We start from the raw sequence: 20,080 nt of genomic DNA, 5'->3' as shown, positions 1-20,080 counted from the left end.
CTTCCAGGTAAACTGACACACTCTTCTAGCCTCCAGAGGTACCTGCATCTCGAATATTATTATAGCACCAGCCTTAATAATATTCTTCCAAGGGTCCCAGAAGAGAAACTACGAATTGTTTTTGGGGAAAGAATCTAAGTACACCAAGCTCTTTGTCCATTTACTTTATTCCTCTATGACAAAATCCTATCTACACAGCTTTAGCTCCATCATCACACTCAGCTCCTCTCTGTGCCTAATTTTCATAGTTTTAATAAGCTTCTATGCTTTTGACCTCATCTTCCTGCTCTGTTCCTTCATCCTCCATCTCTCCTTCCTAGCTCCTTACTCCTGGCTCTCCCCTCTACAGAGTCCCTGTCTTCCTCGCTTCTCTCTGGCCACGCAGTTCTGTCTCTCAGGAATCCTGTTCCATCTGTTCCATCTTTCACTCCACCTGGATAATGCAAAACCCCCCTTTTTTCTCAGCCAGTTGCTCTGGAATGTCACTAAGCCTGAAGGAAAGGGTTGGCTTCAGCTGTTCTGTTCCCTCCTAGTCCTTCAGTGCTTTGTTTGGGGCTGGCCCTTGCTAAAAGGGAGCAGGGAGCTCAGAGGCAGAAGGTCCTGCCTGCATGACCTTATCTAAGTACCATCCAGAACAGGATACTCACACACACGTTCTATGGGCCATTATGCACAAGAAATTCATAACAAGGAACAGCTAAATATTAAAGCTGAATAACACCAAATATTCCATGGTAAATGGCTTCCCACTTGAAGGACTCTTGGTTGGTCCAGGTATAGCTTATTATAGATACTCCCTGTATCATGTTCTTATGGCTGGCCACACCTCCACACATGTGGTACACATACAGATAACCAGGCACTCACACATATACATAAATATTTTTAAATAATTGAATGAAATGTATCTGTGGTATTAGTGCTTATGAATATTAATGTGTGATATTATGAGGGAGTGACAAAGAGGAGAGTTATAGATTTGATTCACCATGTCAAAAAGAGAGTAACTGTGAGCCATGTCAAAATTGGAATTATTAAAATGTATCAAATTTGGAGAAAGCAATTCTAAGAAGAAATTAATGTGGGTAGCTGTGCTAATTTAAAATGTGAAACACTTCATGATTTGAGAACCATGAATAATTTGGAACTCTTCAATACTTCTTATGTATCCATGAAATGGTGATGTGATGCCTGAAAATACATTTTCAAGAGGGAGAACTTAAAATTTATGCAAATCCTAAGACCTGAGATATGGATACAGAAAATTAATTATTTGCTTATGGATAAAACATGACAACCATTATAGAATGGATGAATGAATAGTGAATTAACCAGAAGGCAAAGGAAAGAAAATAAATACTGGAACCTATTAGGAAAAGAATCAACGCTGTAATTGTACCTAGCTGTGTAGTCAGAATGGCTGTTCAACCTTCGAATAAGCCCCCATCCCTGAGAGATGTTGGTTCCTCAGTCAATTGATTGGTTTAGAAATAGACATGTGATGAGTTAAGTCAATAAGAATTAAGGCTTTGGAGCTAAGCACCACAGAGACTCAGAGCCAAAGTCATATAGATAGTAGGATCCTAGGGATGAGACCTGTGGATTTGTTGTTGAGGACCTTAAACTTGCCTTGGTTCTTACATCAATGATATTCAACTCATGCCCTGTGGTAAGTTCTATGCCAGGCTAATATCTCTCTATATCCTTCACCCACACCTTTCAGGCTCAAGCTAGCCTGATTTAGTTTGTTGTTTTAAAACCAGAAATAATATTTAGAGCTCCTTATTCTAGCTTAAAGAGCCTAGCATTGTGGGAAGTCCTTTATTCCGTCTGGGCCATCATGGTAGTTGCTACTAATTAAGGGACATCTCATCTTGTAAACTACTGGGTGGTTTTGTGTGTCAACTTGATACAAACTAGAGTCATCAGAGGAAGCAGCCTCAGGTGAGGAAATGCCTCCTTGGGATCCAGCTATAAGGCATTTTTCTCTTTTTGTGATCAATAGGGAAGGACCCCGGCCATGGTGGGTCGTGCCATCCCTGAGTTCTATAAGAAGGTGGGCTGAGCAAGCCAGGGAAAGCAAGCTAATAAGAAGCTCTGTAAGCAGCTCCCCTCCATAGCCTCTGCATCAGCCCCTGCCTCCGGGATCCTGCCATGTTTGAGTTCCTGTCCTGACTCCCTTGAGTGATAAATAGCAATGCTGAAGTGTAAGCCAGATAAACACCCTTTCCTCCCCAACTTGCCTTTTGGTCATGGTGTTTTGTTGAAGCAATAGAAACCCTAACTAAGACAGAAAGATAGCAACAAAAAACATCAAACTGTTCATTGGATTCAGTCAGCTCCAGGCTCCAACTGATTATGAAAAGTAGGGAGAAAAAAGCAGGGCATGCTGGCATACCCCTGTAATTCTAGAACAGAAGGGGCTGAGGCAGGGAGTTCTTGAGCTGCAAGCAGAACCTTGTCTCAACAACAAAAACCATAGGAAATGCACCCAGGGACAGAGCATACTCTAAAGAGGATTGTACAGAGCAAGGGGGTCCAACTAGCCATCCTTCTTGGCAACAGTATGCCTGTAAGGAAATGAGAAATAATTGTATAATGCCACATTAGTCCCAGTGTGTCTGTCAAACGGTGCCATTAATATTGAATTGGGAAAAGTTTGCAAAACACCAGAGTGTTCTGATAGCATTGGAGGCATGCCAGAATGGACTGGTAATAAGTGAATAAAGCAAAAGTTGTTGTTGTTTTAAACAGTCACCAGAGCTTGGGCTCTCCTCTGCCTTTATGAGGGAGGTGGCTTTGTTCTGTTTGATGGAGGGTCTCACATAACCCATGATGGTCTTAAACTTACTAAGTAGCTGAAGCTGACATTGAATCCTTGATCCTCCTGTCTTACTACCTAAGTGCAGAGATTTATAGGCGTGTGTCACCACACTGAGCTCAGAGCTTGCTTTTATTTAAAATAGAAATTCACTTGGACTGGAGTTATGGCTCAGCTGTTAAAGGCTGGGCTCAAAACCAAAATATTTAAAAAAAAAAAAAAAAGAACCCCTCCAAAACTACTATACACAATATTTACAAAATATCAAGGTAAGTGTTACCACACTAGTGTTATCAATAAAATTCTAAGTGATAAACCTAAATTCTCTGGTCAGTATGTAGTTTATTTCAATATGAAGTTTACTTCCATACTTCAAGGGTTCTTATATATTTTTTTCCATTTAGCAAATGAAAGTTTGATAGAAGTGTTATCAGAAGCTGGCCCATGATCACAGGCTGTTATCCGAGAGTTACTTAAACCACTATGGTTCTGAAGTTACGACTTTTTTTAAAAAAATCTTTTTGTTATGCAGTATGTTTGCTTTAACAAATGAGGTAGTGGAGGTCAGGGGAAATTGATTTTTTTTTCCAGGTTAGGAGGATAATTTTAGACAAAACTGCTTCTCAACATTTCAGGTTCTTTGAAAATAAGCACACTGTTAAAGAAAGGTCTCCCATAGACCATAATGAATAGAGCAATTGATAGCTCATCCATTACTCAGTCTGACTGGTGATCAAACTTGCTTGTCTGGTTGTGAACACTTAGACTAGAAGTGTCTAGACATTTCATCAATATTTACTGAAGCATGGGAGACATTCATTTATCCACTTCTGAGTCACTGAAGATAGGAAAAGCAAATAAATTAAATTGCTCTCATAATGGGAAGTACCGCCACATCATAACAATTTGATGTTCACCACCTCCAATTGGTTGTTGATTAGGCACCGATATATTATGCTAAAATTTATCTTAGTTTCATTAGTCTGGAATTTATGGGTAGGGATATCTGAAATGATTACTCCCATGATTAGGAAGAAACGATCTCCTGGGCACATGGTTGTAGATGGAAACAAGACCACATATTTTACTGTTATTACTAACACTGAGCATGGGAAATAGCCTAGCAGCCCATCAAAGGGTGGGGCCCACGCTGCATCTAGACTTCAACCACAGGGAAATTTCTACTCTTTTTCTCCACTGCTTTATGACAAGTTTTTATTTGTGTCAAATTACAGAGTACCATAAGCAAGTGCCAGATTATGATTTTAATATTGTAATATAATGGAGAATTGCTTGATTATACAAAGTTCTCCATTTCTGAATGCACATTGAGAAGCATATTTGAAATAATTTGGCACAACAAACACATCTGTGTCTTATTTGAAAAATCATCAGGTGTGTGAATATATACATATGTAACTTCCCAATGTGTGTGACACATACCTCTAAATTAAATATACTTACATAAAATGCTAAATATTGATGCATTATTCTTTGGGTTTTTTGTTGTTGTTGTTGTTGTTTTTTGTTTTTTGTTTTTTTGTTTTTTTGAGACAGGGTTTCTCTGTAGCTTTGGAGGATGTCCTGGAACTTGCTTTGTAGACCAGGCTGGCCTTGAACTCACAGAGATCCACCTGCCTCTGCCTCCCCAGTGCTGGGATTACAAGCGTGTGCCACCACAACCCAGCTGCATTGTTCTTAATCCTCTTAAAAAGTCTTACATTAAATTGATCCTGCATTTAAAGCAGAAATATAAAAAATTGACCAGTTTACTAAATCAGATGAATTCACAAAGGAATCAAACTTTAAATAAAAATTTCTATTGAAATGTTATATTCCTGATTGACATTTAAGAGGCACTAACAAACTAGAAATAAATATTTTTTACAGGTTTTGGAGAGACTGAAGATTCTGGGAGCAGTTCTGTGCCCTCTGAACTAAGAATGGAATTACAGTGAGGAAAGATGGCATATGATTTCCTTCTTTTGGACTGTGGGAACTGTCAGGAGGCAGGCACAGCAGTGTCTGTGTTTCCCAGACTGAGTTCTCTGAGTTCTTTCAACATCAGAGGCCTGGCTCCTCAGGAAACATACAGCCAGGCATCTATGATGCTTGCTGTGTGTAGTTCCCAGCACAGGTGCATCATTAAGTCAGGGGCTTGTCAGAGAACAGCAGAGAGAGAAACTGTCCCACAAATACATCTCTGGCTTCGTCCATGTCAACAGTTCTTTCTGGTTTTAAGTCAAGACAGCAAAAAGCAATGAGTGTTGTGTAGCCATTAGCATGCCATCTCTGCAATGGGTGTAGATCACCACCATTCACTGCCTCTTGGAGTTCACCTTTGGAAGAGCTTGTGTATTTCTATCCCTTTAAAGTCTGCAGTCTCAAACCCTTGCTCTCTAGCAAAACTGGCAGCTTCCATTTCCAAAAAGGTTAAGCACATAAGGTCTAACTTTCATCAAGGATTCCATGCAGGACTGGCTCCTACCTGGTGCAGACAGATTTAGAATGGAGAGCCTGTTGTTCTTATGAGCATAGTAAGCCACCTTCAACACTGTCTTTGGGAAGATTACAAGAAAAAAAATCCTGCATTAATAAACTCTTGCTTTTCCCACCAAAATCCAGATTTCCCCTAAATCCATATGCTTTTCATTTTGATGACTGTAACAGGAATCTTAAAAGGTCTTATTAATAAAAACAAACCCAGAGCCAGGTATTGGGGTGAATGCTGGAAGACCAGAGAAGCAGAACAAGCCACAGCCACCTCACCTTGCCAATTCCTCAGCTGATCCTGTTTCCTCAGAATGGATCTCAGCTGAACTGCTGCTAAAAGCCTAAAAGCTTAACCAGGCTCTAGTTCCTTGTCCTCATGCCTTATATACCTTTCTGCTTCCTGCCATCACTTCCTGAAATTAAAGGCGTGTGTCACCATGCCTGGCTGTTTCCAGTATGGCTTTGAACTCACGGAGATCCAGACAGATCTCTACCTTCAGAATGCTAGGATTAAAGGCGTGTGCCACCATTTTCTGACCTCTATATCTAGTGGCTGTTCTGTTCTCTGACTCCAGACAAGTTTATTAGGGTACACAATATTTTGGGGAGCACAATATCACCACAGATGACAATTGGGAGCAGTAAGATTAGCTGTAAGGGACCTGTTGCCACCAGCGACTTGTGCAACACAAGTTCCTGATGGCTGCTCCTTCTCCATAGTATGGAGCATCCAGAGGGGCCCTGGCAGCTTTCTTCTTGAGGATTTACATGAATCCATCCATCCATCCATCCTGATGCAATCAAAGAAGGCTGTTGCTGTGAGTCTGCTGAGTCCTCCACCAAGCTCACTTTCAAGCCACCAACATGATACTCAACTTGGAATTTTGTTCTCACAAGTTTCTCAACAAAGTCCCTGGTGCTCACACTCAGCCAAGATTTTGTCATTTGGTTTTAGAGAGTACATGTCAAGGCAATCTTTGCCCACTAAGGCTGGGCCATCGAGAATAGAGCTCCCTATCCCAAAGAGAGTCTTTTCACGCCACTTACAATACTTCAGGCTTCGGCTCCTTTTCAGCTGCTACCGTTTTTTATGCTTCTCTTCTTGAAAACACAATCCAACAGTGAGATTGAGTGAGTATAGACCGTCTACTCTGCAATCATTTTAACTTTGAAATTCCCATTTTATTTACACACACACACATACACACACACACACACACACACACACACACACACACACACACGTCCCTGGAATGTTAAGCCAGAAAAGTGAACTTATTTTTTATAATGAAGTATTTTTTTTTGTAGATCTAGGGAAAATGCATTTCTTTAGAATAAGTAACTTTTGACCCTATATTTGCACATGTGTTTATATACTAAGATATATATTTCATTTTCAGTTTGAAGTCCTGTTTGCAAGGTTGGTCCTTTGTTGACACCTGGAAACTTCCTCTGTAGATATGGAACTTCCCCTTCATGGTAAGAGGGACTTACCATACCAGCCTTGGCAAACAGTGCTCCTTATACGGCACACCTGTGTTTTTTTTTGAGAGTTTGGGATTTGGAGCATGTGGTAGTCAGTGGTACCTGTACGATCTATGTCTCAGTTAGCTTTTCAATTGCCAAAGTAACACCATGGCCAAAAGTAACTCGTGTAGGAAAGGGTTGTGTGACTTACACTTCATGTGACAGTGTATCATTGAGGGAAGACAGGACAGGAACTCAAGAGAGACCCTGGAGGCAGGAACTAAAGCAGAGAGGATGCAGGAGTGCTGCTCACTAACTTGCTCTCTGTGGCTTGCTCAGCTTACTTTCTTATATACCCCAGGACCACCTACCTGCTCAGGGGTGGTACTGCCCACAGTGGGCAACCCCCCCCCCATATCAATCATCGGTCAAGATTGATGACCTACAACCTTGTGTACAGGCCGATCTGATGGAGGCATTTTCTCATTTGAGGTTCCTATTCCCAGAAAACTCAAGTTTGTATCAAATTGGCAAACAGAAACAAGTAACAACAAAAACTCCTCAGGATTACCTACTCTTCCCCAAGCCCTTTAGGCAGGAGTCTCTAACAAACTTCCCAGTAGACACACCTTATACCTGTTGTAACTAGAAGAAAACAACTTCCCATATGGTTCCACTGGCATTGCCACAGCCTCAACAGGAAATGTTCCCCACAGGATCTCTGTGAAATGCTTGGTTCCCAGCTGGCAGTGGTATTTTGGAAAGTTCTTGAAACTTTTAAGAGTGGGAGCCTGGCTGGAATAGAGCACTGGAGATGTGTGCCTTTTGAGGTTATACCTGTTAACTTGTGTACCATTCTATCCCTGTGCTTCTTCTCTGAGGAGCTTCTGTGTTAGGGACCAAGATGTCAGGAACCAAACATGAACCATGGAAAATACTAGCTAGACCAGAGAACAAGTCATAAGCCCTTTCCCAGAGCAGTAACCAGAGGCCCCCAAAGATAAGAGAACATCCCACAGTCAGGCACCATGACAACCGAATGAACGTAAAGAGCATTCCATGGTCAGGTAGCCTAGCAACAGAATAAACTGCCCCTGACCAGTGACCTTAGCCAACATCTCACAGTTGCATGATCTGCCTCACACGTCTTGCACCCCTTCCATGTTCTACATGCCCCTTTTTCCCCTTCCCTCCTTCCTGCCCCTTCCCCTCCTATGCTATATAAGCTTTGCTTATATAAAATAAAGATTGGCAGCTTGATCAGAATCTTGTCTTGCTGTCCGTCTCTTTTGTCCCATCTCTTTCATTTGCTCTCACAGGTGGTTCGCCCCTTGAAACCCCTCTGGCCCGGGCATCTCTTCTGCTACATGCTCTCTGCCACAATGCTTTGTCCTGCCATTGCCCCCCAAATCAATAGGGCTAAAGACTACAGGTGGAATCCCATGAAACTGTAGGCCCACAGAAATCCTTCCTTCCTTAAGACTGCTTATGTCTGGTACTTTGTCACTGTTAGGGTCCTGGAGAAGTCCCACAAAAGACCACCATCCAAGTATGCAATTAGCAAGAGTGTTCTTTATTCTGGTATGCTGTAGCTGGCCATCCCACACAAAGGCAAAATGGCAAGGACCCTGAGAGGAATTCACAGGCTCCTTTTAAGCATAGCCAAGGGGAGTTCCTAGGGCAGTTAGGTCACTTTAGATATGATTGGCCTAAGCATGTAGTAATCATATTAGTACATTCTAACTAGCCAGGGCTAATAGGGGTTGGCTAAGTCTTCAGTCTTCTGTTTTGGGGTAGGCCTGGACAAGTCCCAAGCTTTGTCCTTATTTGGTTATCACCTCGAGCTTGCTGACTGTGGCTCAGGCCTGGCCTGTTCTGTTATTAATACACCAGGCTATTGGTGAAATTATTAAGGCCACTCCATGTAGTTAAAAGGGAGGTTTATTTTGTGGGGTAACTTACAAATGAAGGGATAGGTTGTAGGGTCTCGCAAAGGTATGGCGCAGTCTGGCGGTGTTCTCTGGAGAACTCTGCTCAGTCCACCTCCTGCGTCCAGCATCCCAGAACCAAGAGAGAGAGCCCTCCTCTCGGTCTTGGGTCTTCTGCTTCCTCCTCCGCCCCGCCTTGTGGGTGTGATCATTACTGAAGCCTCAATGGGGGTTAGAACTTCCAGGCCAATGCTGGGATGGCTATCCACTACATCTCCCCCTTTTGTCTAAATAAGAAAGTTCTAACCTAATGCAAGACTATATACAAAGAGATGATTAGCAAATATTGTCCAGGAGTAATGAGGGATAATGACCTAGATAAGTTGGAATTACAATAAGTGCAAACAATATCAAGCAAAAAACACATAGTGAAATCCAGGGAAGTCTAGAGCATGGGTAGGTGGCATGTTACAAAGATCATTCCAAAAGGTGTTCTATCCTAAAGAACCTGAGTCTAATACTTAATATATTCTATCTAAGATATTATATATGTATATATACTAAGTTGTAACTATAACTGCTAATCTTCAACCTCATCAAAGACCCGAGAAGGAATATAATAATACCTGAGAAATGGGAGAAGGACGCAAGCAACTTTCGGGAGTCTTGCAAGAGTAGACAGAGACAGCTGGCAGTCTGGACAGTCACCTAATGTTTCTCAGCATCGTTGGTGCATTCAAATTGGCTACAGGCCTAGAGTATCTGACAGACCATTTTCAGAAGCAGGAATTCTGAAAGACCATCTTACCCTGTCTTGGCAAAGTATAGTGGTCACTTTCCTTGTGTCCCGCTTGTCCAGAAAGGACAGCATTTGTACTGTCAGCAGTTGAGGCAAGGGCAGTTCTTTGCCCAATAGGCCATTTTGTGCCAAGAAGACAAACTTCCAAATGGAAATGTCTTAGAAGCCCAACATTCTCTCGGGATCAAATTGGTGCTGCCAGGAGCAACTGTGTCTCACGTCAACAGAATTCTAAGTTATTTAAATGCCATGTTCTCTAGGTCCATGAAGTGTTTGAAGATTACCTGTCCATCTGACCTATGTATTTATAAATCTGGATAACCTAACTAACATAATTATAGAGATGACAAGCATAGGTGACAATAACTCTATAAGTCTTATCTACCTAAACAACCTAAGGACTAAGGCTTCCTATAAATAAGGCAAACAGTCTGTAAGCAAATGTACAGTAAAAGGACAATGACTTTAAATTGTGACAATACACAAAATATCTTTAACAGAGGTAGGAATGTATAGTGCAATATGCAATATGATAATAATCCTAAATATATATCAGTATACGGAATATCTTAAACAGAAGTAGAACATACATACAGTATGACAGATATAAATTTACATTTGTATCAATATACAAATATTTCAAATAAGAGTAAAAATATGTGTACAATATAACAAACATAGTTCTGTATTTGTCAGTCGGTAGAGCATGAGACTTTTAATCTCAGGGTCGTGGGTTCGTACCCCACATTGGGTGCCAGATATTGGTGAAATTATTAAGGCCACTCCACGTTGTTAAAAGGGAGGTTTATTTTGTGGGGTAACTTATAAATGATGGGATAGGTTGTAGGGTCTCGCAAAGGTATGGCGCAGTCTGGCGGTGTTCTCTGGAGAACTCTGCTCAGTCTATCTCCTGTGTCCAGCATCCCAGAACCAAGAGAGAGAGCCCTCCTCTCGGTCTTGGGTCTTCCGATTCCTCCTCCACCCCGCCTTGTGGGTGTGACCATTACCGAAGCCTCAATGGGGGTTGGAACTTCCAGGCCAATGCTGGGATGGCTATCCACTACACCAGGCCTCCTTGTCCTTGCTGTTGGGGATGTTGGAGATTGATTGCCCTTTGTTTTTGGCTCTTTCAGAAACTGCCTTTCTGAAACTGCAGTTCCAAGAAGCAAGGACCCAGGCCTAGTTCTTAACTGAGTTATTAGGGCAGGCTCTCATCATATTTGCTTGGCCCATTCATCACCGTGATGAAAGCAACTAGTAGAGAATCCTTAGAGTCTTGGGCTTGGTCACTTTGTATTTCATGAGTATTTTCCTTTCACTGATTTTTATTTGTAACCTTTTACTGGAATAAATATTATCCATGAGTATATCCTGAGTCTAAGTGTGTCCTTAGAAAACAACTCAACATGGGGGTGTTCTTGGAACTGTGGCACACAGTCACACTTCAGCCATCACAGTGAAGGCAGCAAGCAGTCCTGTCCCTACTGTGTCAGTATGTGTTAAGCGGGGAAGGCTAGCCCTTCATATATATAGGCTTTAAGGTGCCCAATCCTGTCTCCAGCATGGTTTCAGAGAAGGTCAAATGGGGAAGTCAGAATCTCACCAATATTCTGCTGCTGTGGGGTGTCTTTCTGTATGCTGTGAATATGTGTTGCTCTGATTTGGTTGATGAATAAAGCTACATTGGCCTATGACAGGGCAGGATGGAGCCAGGCAGGAAAATCCAAGAGAGATGAGGGAGAAGAAAGGAGAGTGGGGCAGACACTGCTAGCTGCTGCTGGGAGAAGCAAGATGTAAAGATACTGGCAAGCCACAAGCCATGTGGCAAGGTATAGATTTATAGAAATGGGTTAATTTAAGATATAAGAGCTAGCTAGCAAGAAGCCTGCCATGGCCATAGTTTGAAAATAATATAAGCCTCTGTGTGTTTGTTTGGGTTTGAGCAGCTACAGGACCAGGCAAGACACAGGAAAACTTCCAACTACATTCCACCACTACCAGCTATCCTCTATACACTGAAAAGTTTCAGTAGAGCCAAGGGACATGCTGTAAAGAGGTGTCTTTCTCATTTCCAGCCAAGAAGGTATCAGTTGAGGCCTAATAAAGAAAATGAACTTGCTCTCCTTGCTCTGTCCAACAGGAATGAAATATCTACCCTCCCTCCCCCAAACCTGTATTGTCCATGGAGACAGTCATAGTATAGCATTTGCCTTTGCCTACCAACTCAGAGTCATAGAAGAAATAAGACCCATACCTGCTTTAGTATGATCCAGAGTCTCCAAAATGTTCAGGCTATACGAGGATGGGATTCAGCACTCAGCAATTTGGATAATTTCCACATGAATGAAACAACAACAACAACAACAACAACAAAACCCAAATAACCAGTAGATGTTGTGGAGTTTGAACAACAAATATTCCCAACACGATAGTATATTTGAACACTTGATCCCAGTGGGTGGGGCTGTTTAGAGAAGTTATGGAACCTTTAGGGAGTGCATTCTTTGTGGAGGGAATACATTATTTGGGGAGGCTTTGGAGGGGGCTATAGCTTTGTACCACTTCCTGTTCTTTCTCTGTCTGCCTCCTATGTGTGAATGAAAATGTGATCAATCTACTCCTTTGCTTCTGCTGTCATGTATTTTCTATTGATGTGCCTACCTTGCCATGGTTAACTACCAAGAAAATGGCTTCCAAAGTACTCTAACAAAGAAAAGATAAGCCTGGTGCCCCCATGGTCCATGTTGACAGAAGGCAACTGGAAGACAGGCCTGGAAAGGTGGATGCCACTACAATGAACAGGTATGTGGTGGAGAAATGGTAGAGAAGTGGAGTGATTCATGCCCTGTGGAGAGAATTGGACTGAAGACATGATTGTTTGTTTTATTATTCTTTACTCTTTTGGGGGGGCTGCCACCCAGGTCCCAAATAAATCACACACAGAGATGTACTATTATTTATAAATGCCCGGCCTTAGTTTGGCTTGTTTCTTGCTAGCTTTTCTTAACTTTAAGTTATCCCATCTACTTCTTGCCTCTGGGTTTTTCCTTTTCTTACTTCTGTAACATTTCTTTCACTCTTACTCCATGGCTGGCTGTGTAGCTGGATGGCTGGCCCCTTTTTTTTCTTACTCCTCTATCTCTCCTTCCAGATTTTCCCTTCTATTAATTCTTTCTTCCAGCCTGCCCTACCTATCCTTTATCCTGCCTCACTATTGGTCATTCAGCTCTTTATTAGACCATCAGGTGTTTTAGACACCTTCACAGAGTTAAACACAGCTTCACAGAATTAAACAAATGCAACATAAACAAAAGTAACCTTAAAATAATATTCTACAACATGTGATGGCAGTGAAGAACTGTCTAATATGGGTAGCCTACTCTGCCACCTGGGGCCATTTCATATCCAGGCCTGTGCTGCCATGTTTGGGTCTGTAGCCCCACTGCAGCCAGGGTCTGTGTTGATGTCAGGGACTGTGTTACCACAGAAGGCTATACATAGATGCTTGTGGTCTGGGCCACCACCTGAGGCCATATTGATGTCTGAGAGCCATGCTGCGGCTGGGACCATACTAATCTGAGTAGCCTGCACTGACACCTGAGGCCATGGTGACAATCAGGCCCAATCTGCAGCCAAGGGCCATGTCTGAGTCAGTGGCCCTATGGCAGTCAGGTTCTGTGATGGTGTCCATACAGTGTTATCACGAAAATCTGTGTGGATGCCCGGCATCTGGGCTGCCACCTGAGGCCACATTGGTGTCTGAGGGCTATGCTGCCACTAGGCCATACCAATTGAGTGGGCTGCCTTGCCAGACAGGGCCATGGTGATGTCCAGGCCTGATCTGCAACCAAGGGTCATGTCTGGGCCTGTGGTCCTACCATGCTTGGGTCTGTGTTGATGTCTGTGGCCCCAGTGGCCTAGACACTGGAGAGCTGGTCCCTCTCCTTGCCAGGTGCCTTAGCGGGAGAGCTGCCTGCCCCCATCCTGGGAGAACTGGCTCCAGTGGCGAGGGTGCAGGAGAGCTGACTCCCCCCTGATGGCCCTTAGAGAACTGTCCTGAACTGCCCCCCCCACCCCAGCTTCAACAGGAAGGATGGCTCTGACCCTTGCCTGAGGGGGGTGGTCCTGGTAGAGACCCAGACTGACCAACTCAGCTACAACCCATGCCCATATCCAGGGCTTTGAATTGGCCCACCCCAACATCTACCCCATCTATGATCTGCTGGGACATGTGAAGTGACTGGTCCTGTGGAACCATAGCTGCTGGATCTCCATGACTCAGGACAAGAGCAGGATATTGATGTTTTGGTGAGGGTCCAGTATTGATGATGTACCAGAAGCCAGAGGCCTTGAACCAGATCAAAAGCTCATTGCAATGAACATTTGCAAGTAAAGCTGTTTGGACAAGAGGGTGTACTGCCTGACACACCACAGCTCACCACTGCAAACAAATGAATATGTGATAAAGAGGCAGAAAAGACAGAGGAGTGAAGTGTGGTTTCTTAAATTGTTTTTTATTATTTTTTAATTTTCTCTGGTGATGGAGGCTACCAGGGTGAGGGCAGACATGGGAGGACTTGGAAATGTGTGCTGTTGGGGTGCATGATGTGAAATTCCCAAAGGATCAATAAAACAATTGTGTTGATAAAAAAAAGAGAGAGAGAAAGAAAGTAACTAAGGAGATAAAGAGAATCCTGAACATTAGAAGTGAAGAAAAAAACAAGGGAAAGAGCAAAATGTGAATAGATACAATAGACTTCTCTGGAAATTTCTAAATTGTGTGTGGTGATAGAAGCAAGGATCATAACACCGTCCCATATAGTTACTGATGCACATAAAAGAGACAGTTTCAATGACCGCAAACCAGGGAGAGTAAAGAAACTCAAAGAGAGAGCTCAGTTTCTTAGGGTTCATTTGTACCAGAATAATCTTGTCACTGTGGTGAGTCATGTACATGCAACACTAGAGTAGCAGCTGTAAAAATGTATGTACATAGCAGGGCAGTGGTTTGTACTCGCCTTTAATCCCAGAACTTGGGAGGAAGAGGCAGGTGGATCTCCATGAGTTCAAAGCCAGCCTTGTCTATAGAGCTAGTTCTAGGACAAAGAAACTCTGTCTTGAATAACCAAAAACAAACAAACAAACAAAACCCAACAGAAGAACAAAATTTATATTTTGTACACTAGAAAATGTACACTAACATTCAAATGCTCCATGAACAAATCACATTGAAATCCCAAACAATATTTAAATAAAAAACAGAAAGATAAGGGAAAAAAACAGAAACAACAGAGGCTGAAAACAATATGAGCAATAAAGCCTTAACATATCAACAATCACATCCAAATGTTCTACTTCACTTCTAAAAGCCATACAACTGGAAATAACCAAAATTTCCCATGAAGAATGGTTAAATTGGTTAATTGTGATAAATCGCTACCAGGGATTCACTGTTTACAATGGATCTCAAGATCTTATGTGTAATAAAAATGACTTTTTGTGTGGACTATCCAGCAGAGAAGACTACTCAGACCTGGTTTTAAGTCAGTAGTCTTTTTTAGCCCACCCTCAACTACAGTAGGTATTTGGGATCCCTGGGTTGACACACTTCAGTTAGCAAGAACAGTTAGCCAGAAGCAGAACTGTAAAGGCCCCAAAGCAAAGTTAGTACATTTGGAGACTTTCCTAGAACAATGGACTTTAATGGATTAGGTCTTCATTTTTGTTTTGGTAGTGGTACTGTCTACATGCTGAGTCTTATGGCCTGAATAGAACTTCCATAATGATACCAGTTTTGTTAAGGTCTGATACCTACTAAGGTCTAGGGCCCTGTTACAGTTTCAGAAGACTTATATTGGATGCTCTCATGTCTGAACATCCCAGCCAGGGACTCAGAAGGAATGAGGGGGCTTCAAGTGTAAAGGACTAGCACAGGTGACATGGATGATGAAGGGACAGGTTCTGGATCTTGACTCAAGTTGTGACTGTATAACCCTACATAGGATAAAGTGATATAGAAGTATATGCATAAGCAATGTACTGCATGTAGAGTAGATGTAATTAATAAGAAAAAAAAGTAAGGAATGCACCTGACCTTTTTGCAACCTCTTGTGAGTATATTATTGTCTGTTTGTTTTTAAAATGTACACAGACATGATGGCACATGCCTGTAATTGCAACCCTTAGGAGGTGGGGCAGGGAGTTTATAAGTTCCAGGACAGCCTGATATACATAGTGAGATCTTTTCTAAAACAAAACAAACCTTTGTTCTTAAAAACAGCATGTATAAACTGTATATACGTACAAATATTATATGAAGCATATAAGGTATTTTCAGTCATACTCACTAAAGGTAACTGCTAAGAACCTATCTATGTGACTTGATTATGTTTTTTTTTTTCAGAGCTGATGATCAAACCCAGGGCCTTACACTTGCTAGGCAAGTGCTCTACCACTGAGCTAAATCCCCAACCCCTTGAATATGTTTTTTAAAGGCTGCTAGTTTGGATCTAGAAAGTCAACCCCCAGGTCATGTGAAGTTTATTTATTTTATGTGAAGTTTATTCTCTCCATAGCCTCTGGCACTACAGGAAGGTCATAGAAACTCAGGAGGTGAGGCCATGTGGGAGGAAATCAGGTTATTAGAGATGTACCCCTGAAAGAAATATTAAGACCTTTATTCCTTCCAGCCTTTTTTACTTCTTCCACCAGGTGAAGAGACCACCTTCTCTTACACCCTGTGTGCTACCAGTGGCTCAAGTCAATGGGGACAAGCCATCATGCAGTGAACCTCTGAAACTGAACACAAATGAACCTTTCCTGTTTTCAAATTGATTGTCTTGGGTATTTTGTTACAGTAATGGAAAACTGAATCACATAAATGCTAGAACCTGCCAACATCATATTTTAGAAAATTCCAAACACTGAGTCTTATACTCATTTAATCATTCATTGATATACAGTATTACATGCCTATGTATTATTATATACACAATGTTATTTAACATTTGTTATTTACTAGTTCATCATATAGCTAGGCTCTAAGACTAAAATTGTAAATAAATAGAGCATCGTCTGTTTCCTCACAGGGTTACAGAACAGTGGGTGAAGCTGTTACTTTCATAATGTCCCAAAGAAATGCTCGAGGTTACACTTAGTAATAAGCAATAAACCAGTGCTTTGAAGTACTAACGTGTGACATAAAGGCTGCTAATGATGACGGCAAGACACTGAGACATACTGATTACTGAAAGGAAACAGCCTATAAGAGAAGTTAAAAATATGGTGAAGGAGGACACTGGATTTACAGAAGTTTTCGTGAGAAGGATGGAGCCAGAACACAAGGACGAGGGCTGGCTTTGGGTAGAAGGGATCTGTCTCAATTCATTCAGAAGCAGAAGAAGTGAAGATGAAGGCAGACAGCTTAGTTTATAGATTCCAAAAGGTTTGAAGAGGAACTCCAAAAATCTGGGACAATGCCACCTGCCTAGAACAAGGGAGTAACTGAAGATCTGAAGTCTGAGGGAATGGAAGTTTTAAGTGGTTGTTGTGGGAAAGCAAGCAGAATAGAGAAGAGATGTAATTTGCCAGGCTTGGGTGAGAGGCTTGGGTGAGAGCCTGTAGAATCTGTCCTATTGGGAAGATTCTAGGCATTTTTTTTAGCATGTTGATTGAAGTAAAAAAAAAAAAATCAAGGAGGCAGGAATACCTGTGTGTGTGTGTGTGTGTGTGTTCCAGAGCCTTATGAGGGAAGAGAAGGCAGTCACTTAAGAGGGAAAAGTCATCAACAGTTCTTAGAAAAGGCTGAGATAAACCAGGAAAGCAATGATACTGGATTTAGGAAATGTTCTTTGGTCTTCCAAAATAATCATGGCCATAGTGCTGTCTGCAACTTAGCATCTAATTTTGTAAAACTGGCTATTTCTTTTAAGTCTTTTAGACCTGGAAACTCACCATCTACCAGGCCTTCTATAGACCTTTCATCACTGCAAAGACACTAGGAGGGACCAAGAATCACTTACTCTCTGTGTTAGGAGAGGCTCCAGGGAGCCATGATGGACACTCTCTCTTCTTGGCTGTTGTAAGCTGCTGTGAGCCCTTTTCTAGATCTACTCTGCTATCATTCCTGGTCACCAAGAGTTTACTTCCTTTATTATGATAAAGGAATAATAATGCATTTCAATTCACAGCAAGTGTTTTTAAAAAGTGTTTATTTAATTTTGTTGTGTGTGAGGGCATAACTCTCACACACAGGAGTGGAGGTCGGAGGACTTGCAGGGTTCGGTTCTCTCCACCATATGGGACATAGAGATGGAATTCAGGTTGTCAGGCTTGGTGGCAGGATTGGGACACAGAGATGGAATTCAGGTTGTCAGGCTTGGTGGCAGGATTGGGACACAGAGATGGAATTCAGGTTGTCAGGCTTGGTGGCAGGATTGGGACACAGAGATGGAATTCAGGTTGTCAGGCTTGGTGGCAGTCTCTTTGATCCCTGAGCTGGCTGGCTGGCCCTCCATTTGTTTTAACTTTATTATTATTATTATTATTATTATTATTATTATTATTTATTTCATGAAGGTTTAGCTAAATAGAAATAAATTTGGATGGCCTGCCATGTTGATGTGTGCCTGTAATCCAAGAACTTGGAAGGCCAAGGCAAAAGAATGAAGAGTTTCAGGCCAGCAGGGCTATAAACATGGCACGCCTATCTCAAACTAAGGGTTGTTCCATGGTAGAGCACTTGTTTAGCATATGTAATGTCTGGGTTTGATACCCACCTCCAGAAAAACAAACAAACAAACAACAGCAAAAACAAGAAAGAAAATAAGCAAAAGATAATTGAAATCTTCTTTTAGATTGTCCAAAAATTGTTCTGCTAAAATACTTTTTTTTTTTTTGAGAACTACCATTAAATACTTGGCTACTATTATTTATATTCTGCTAACAGCTAAATTGTTAGACCTCTTGTAACATGGTTTTTCTAACATCAGAACAGAGCCTCTTTACAAAGTGTTGCTATGACAATGGTAGTGAGCTTTCTTGTATTTTAGTTCATCTTGATTAACAAACTCATCCACTAGTTGTGGTCAAAACAGCACTAGGCCACACCAAGCATCTACTGAGTGGGCGAACAAAGCAAGGACAAGATGCTGGGCCAAAACCCTTGAGATGGGACTGGAGCCATGACTCTTGCAGAAGACTCAGGTTTGGTTCCTGCCATTCATTTGAGGAGTCTCCACCATCCTTAACTCCCATTCTTGGGAATATGAAATATTCTTCTTACCTAGGCATGAATGTGATGAACATACATACACAAAGGCAAATCACTTAGACACATAAAAAAAATATCTCCCCCCCCCCCCCAGACAGGGTTTCTCTGTAGCTTTGGAGCCTGTCCTGGACTAGCTCTGTAGACCGGGCTGGCCTCCAACTCACAGAGATCCATCTGCCTCTGCCTCCCGAGTGCTGGGATTACAGGCGTGCGCCACCACCTCCCAGCCCCCTCCCCCGCCACACACACAAAAAAATCACTAAGACAAGAAAATTTAGTTATTTCTAACAAATCCAAGCAATGAAAATAATTACATCTCTATTGATTAAAAGACACACATAGGACCTGTATTAATTTTTTTAATCCCTCTTCACCTTTTAAAGAAACTGGTTTAAAAAACATTTTGGTTTTGTGTTTTATCAGTTTAAAATTACATTAATTTTTGTGTGTGAGCTATGGCACATGAAGTCAGAGGACAACTTTTTGAGAATTGGCTCCACCTTGTGGGTCTCTGGGATGGACTTTAAAATTGAAGTTTTATAAAGTTACATATACACCAATCTAAGTACCAATGATTTAAACATTCTTCAATTTATTTTTTAAGTTTTTTTTTTTTTTTTTCTGTTGTTCTTGTTGTTTAACAGGTGATACTGGGAACTTCTTGAATGGACCAGAAGGGTTCTGCCCTGTTGAGGAATCTGCCCTGTTGAGGTTTCTATCTGTCTGAGGCAGTTTCATTTTGTACCCTAGGGCTAGAACTAGAATTTTCTATCCCTAGGCTGGCTTCAAATTTACAGACTAATCTACTGCCTCAGCCTCCTAAATGCTGGGATTACAGCACGAGCCACCTGCCGGGCTCAGACTACTTTGTACTTGTACGTGGAGGCTAAGGAAAACTGTCTTTTAAGGGAGGCACCCATTCTAAGTTCCTAAAAGATAGGCTCCTAGCAACCCTGACTCCTTGCCCCTTCCCTAAACTTGTAAAACTGCTATGATTAACCACTTGCTCTGGTTTCTGTAAACTCTGCTTATGGTTATGTCCACGGGGAATGAGGCAGTTCCTCATATAGCTGTAAATTCAGTAGGAATGAAATAATTATAACCTGCCTTTAAAGTTCCCTTTTAGCTCAATGGGAACTAAGGACAGCGGCAGCTTAAAAATAAACATTCGGCTGATTTTAATTTAAATCGAGTCTGGTCTCTCGGTGTTTTCAAACTCCGTAACATGTATTTCCATTTTGGAACGAGAAATTAGCTTTTTTTTGCATTTAAGGAAGAGGCAAAGCAGGTATGAGTGGGCG

The 20,080-nt window shown here is 41.8% G+C and overlaps 1 pseudogene; it reads right to left on the bottom strand.

Moving 5' to 3' along the window:
* Nucleotides 1–4,966: 4,966 nt before the first annotated feature.
* On the bottom strand, nt 4,967–6,078 carry LOC118588628 (annotated as a pseudogene).
* Between the last annotated feature and the right edge of the window lie 14,002 nt (nt 6,079–20,080).

This window comes from Onychomys torridus, chromosome 8, assembly GCF_903995425.1.
Source record: "Onychomys torridus chromosome 8, mOncTor1.1, whole genome shotgun sequence".
NCBI classification, from domain to species: Eukaryota; Metazoa; Chordata; class Mammalia; order Rodentia; family Cricetidae; genus Onychomys; species Onychomys torridus.
Note: the sequence above shows the minus strand (reverse complement) of the source record. Positions and strands in the feature narration are given on the sequence as shown.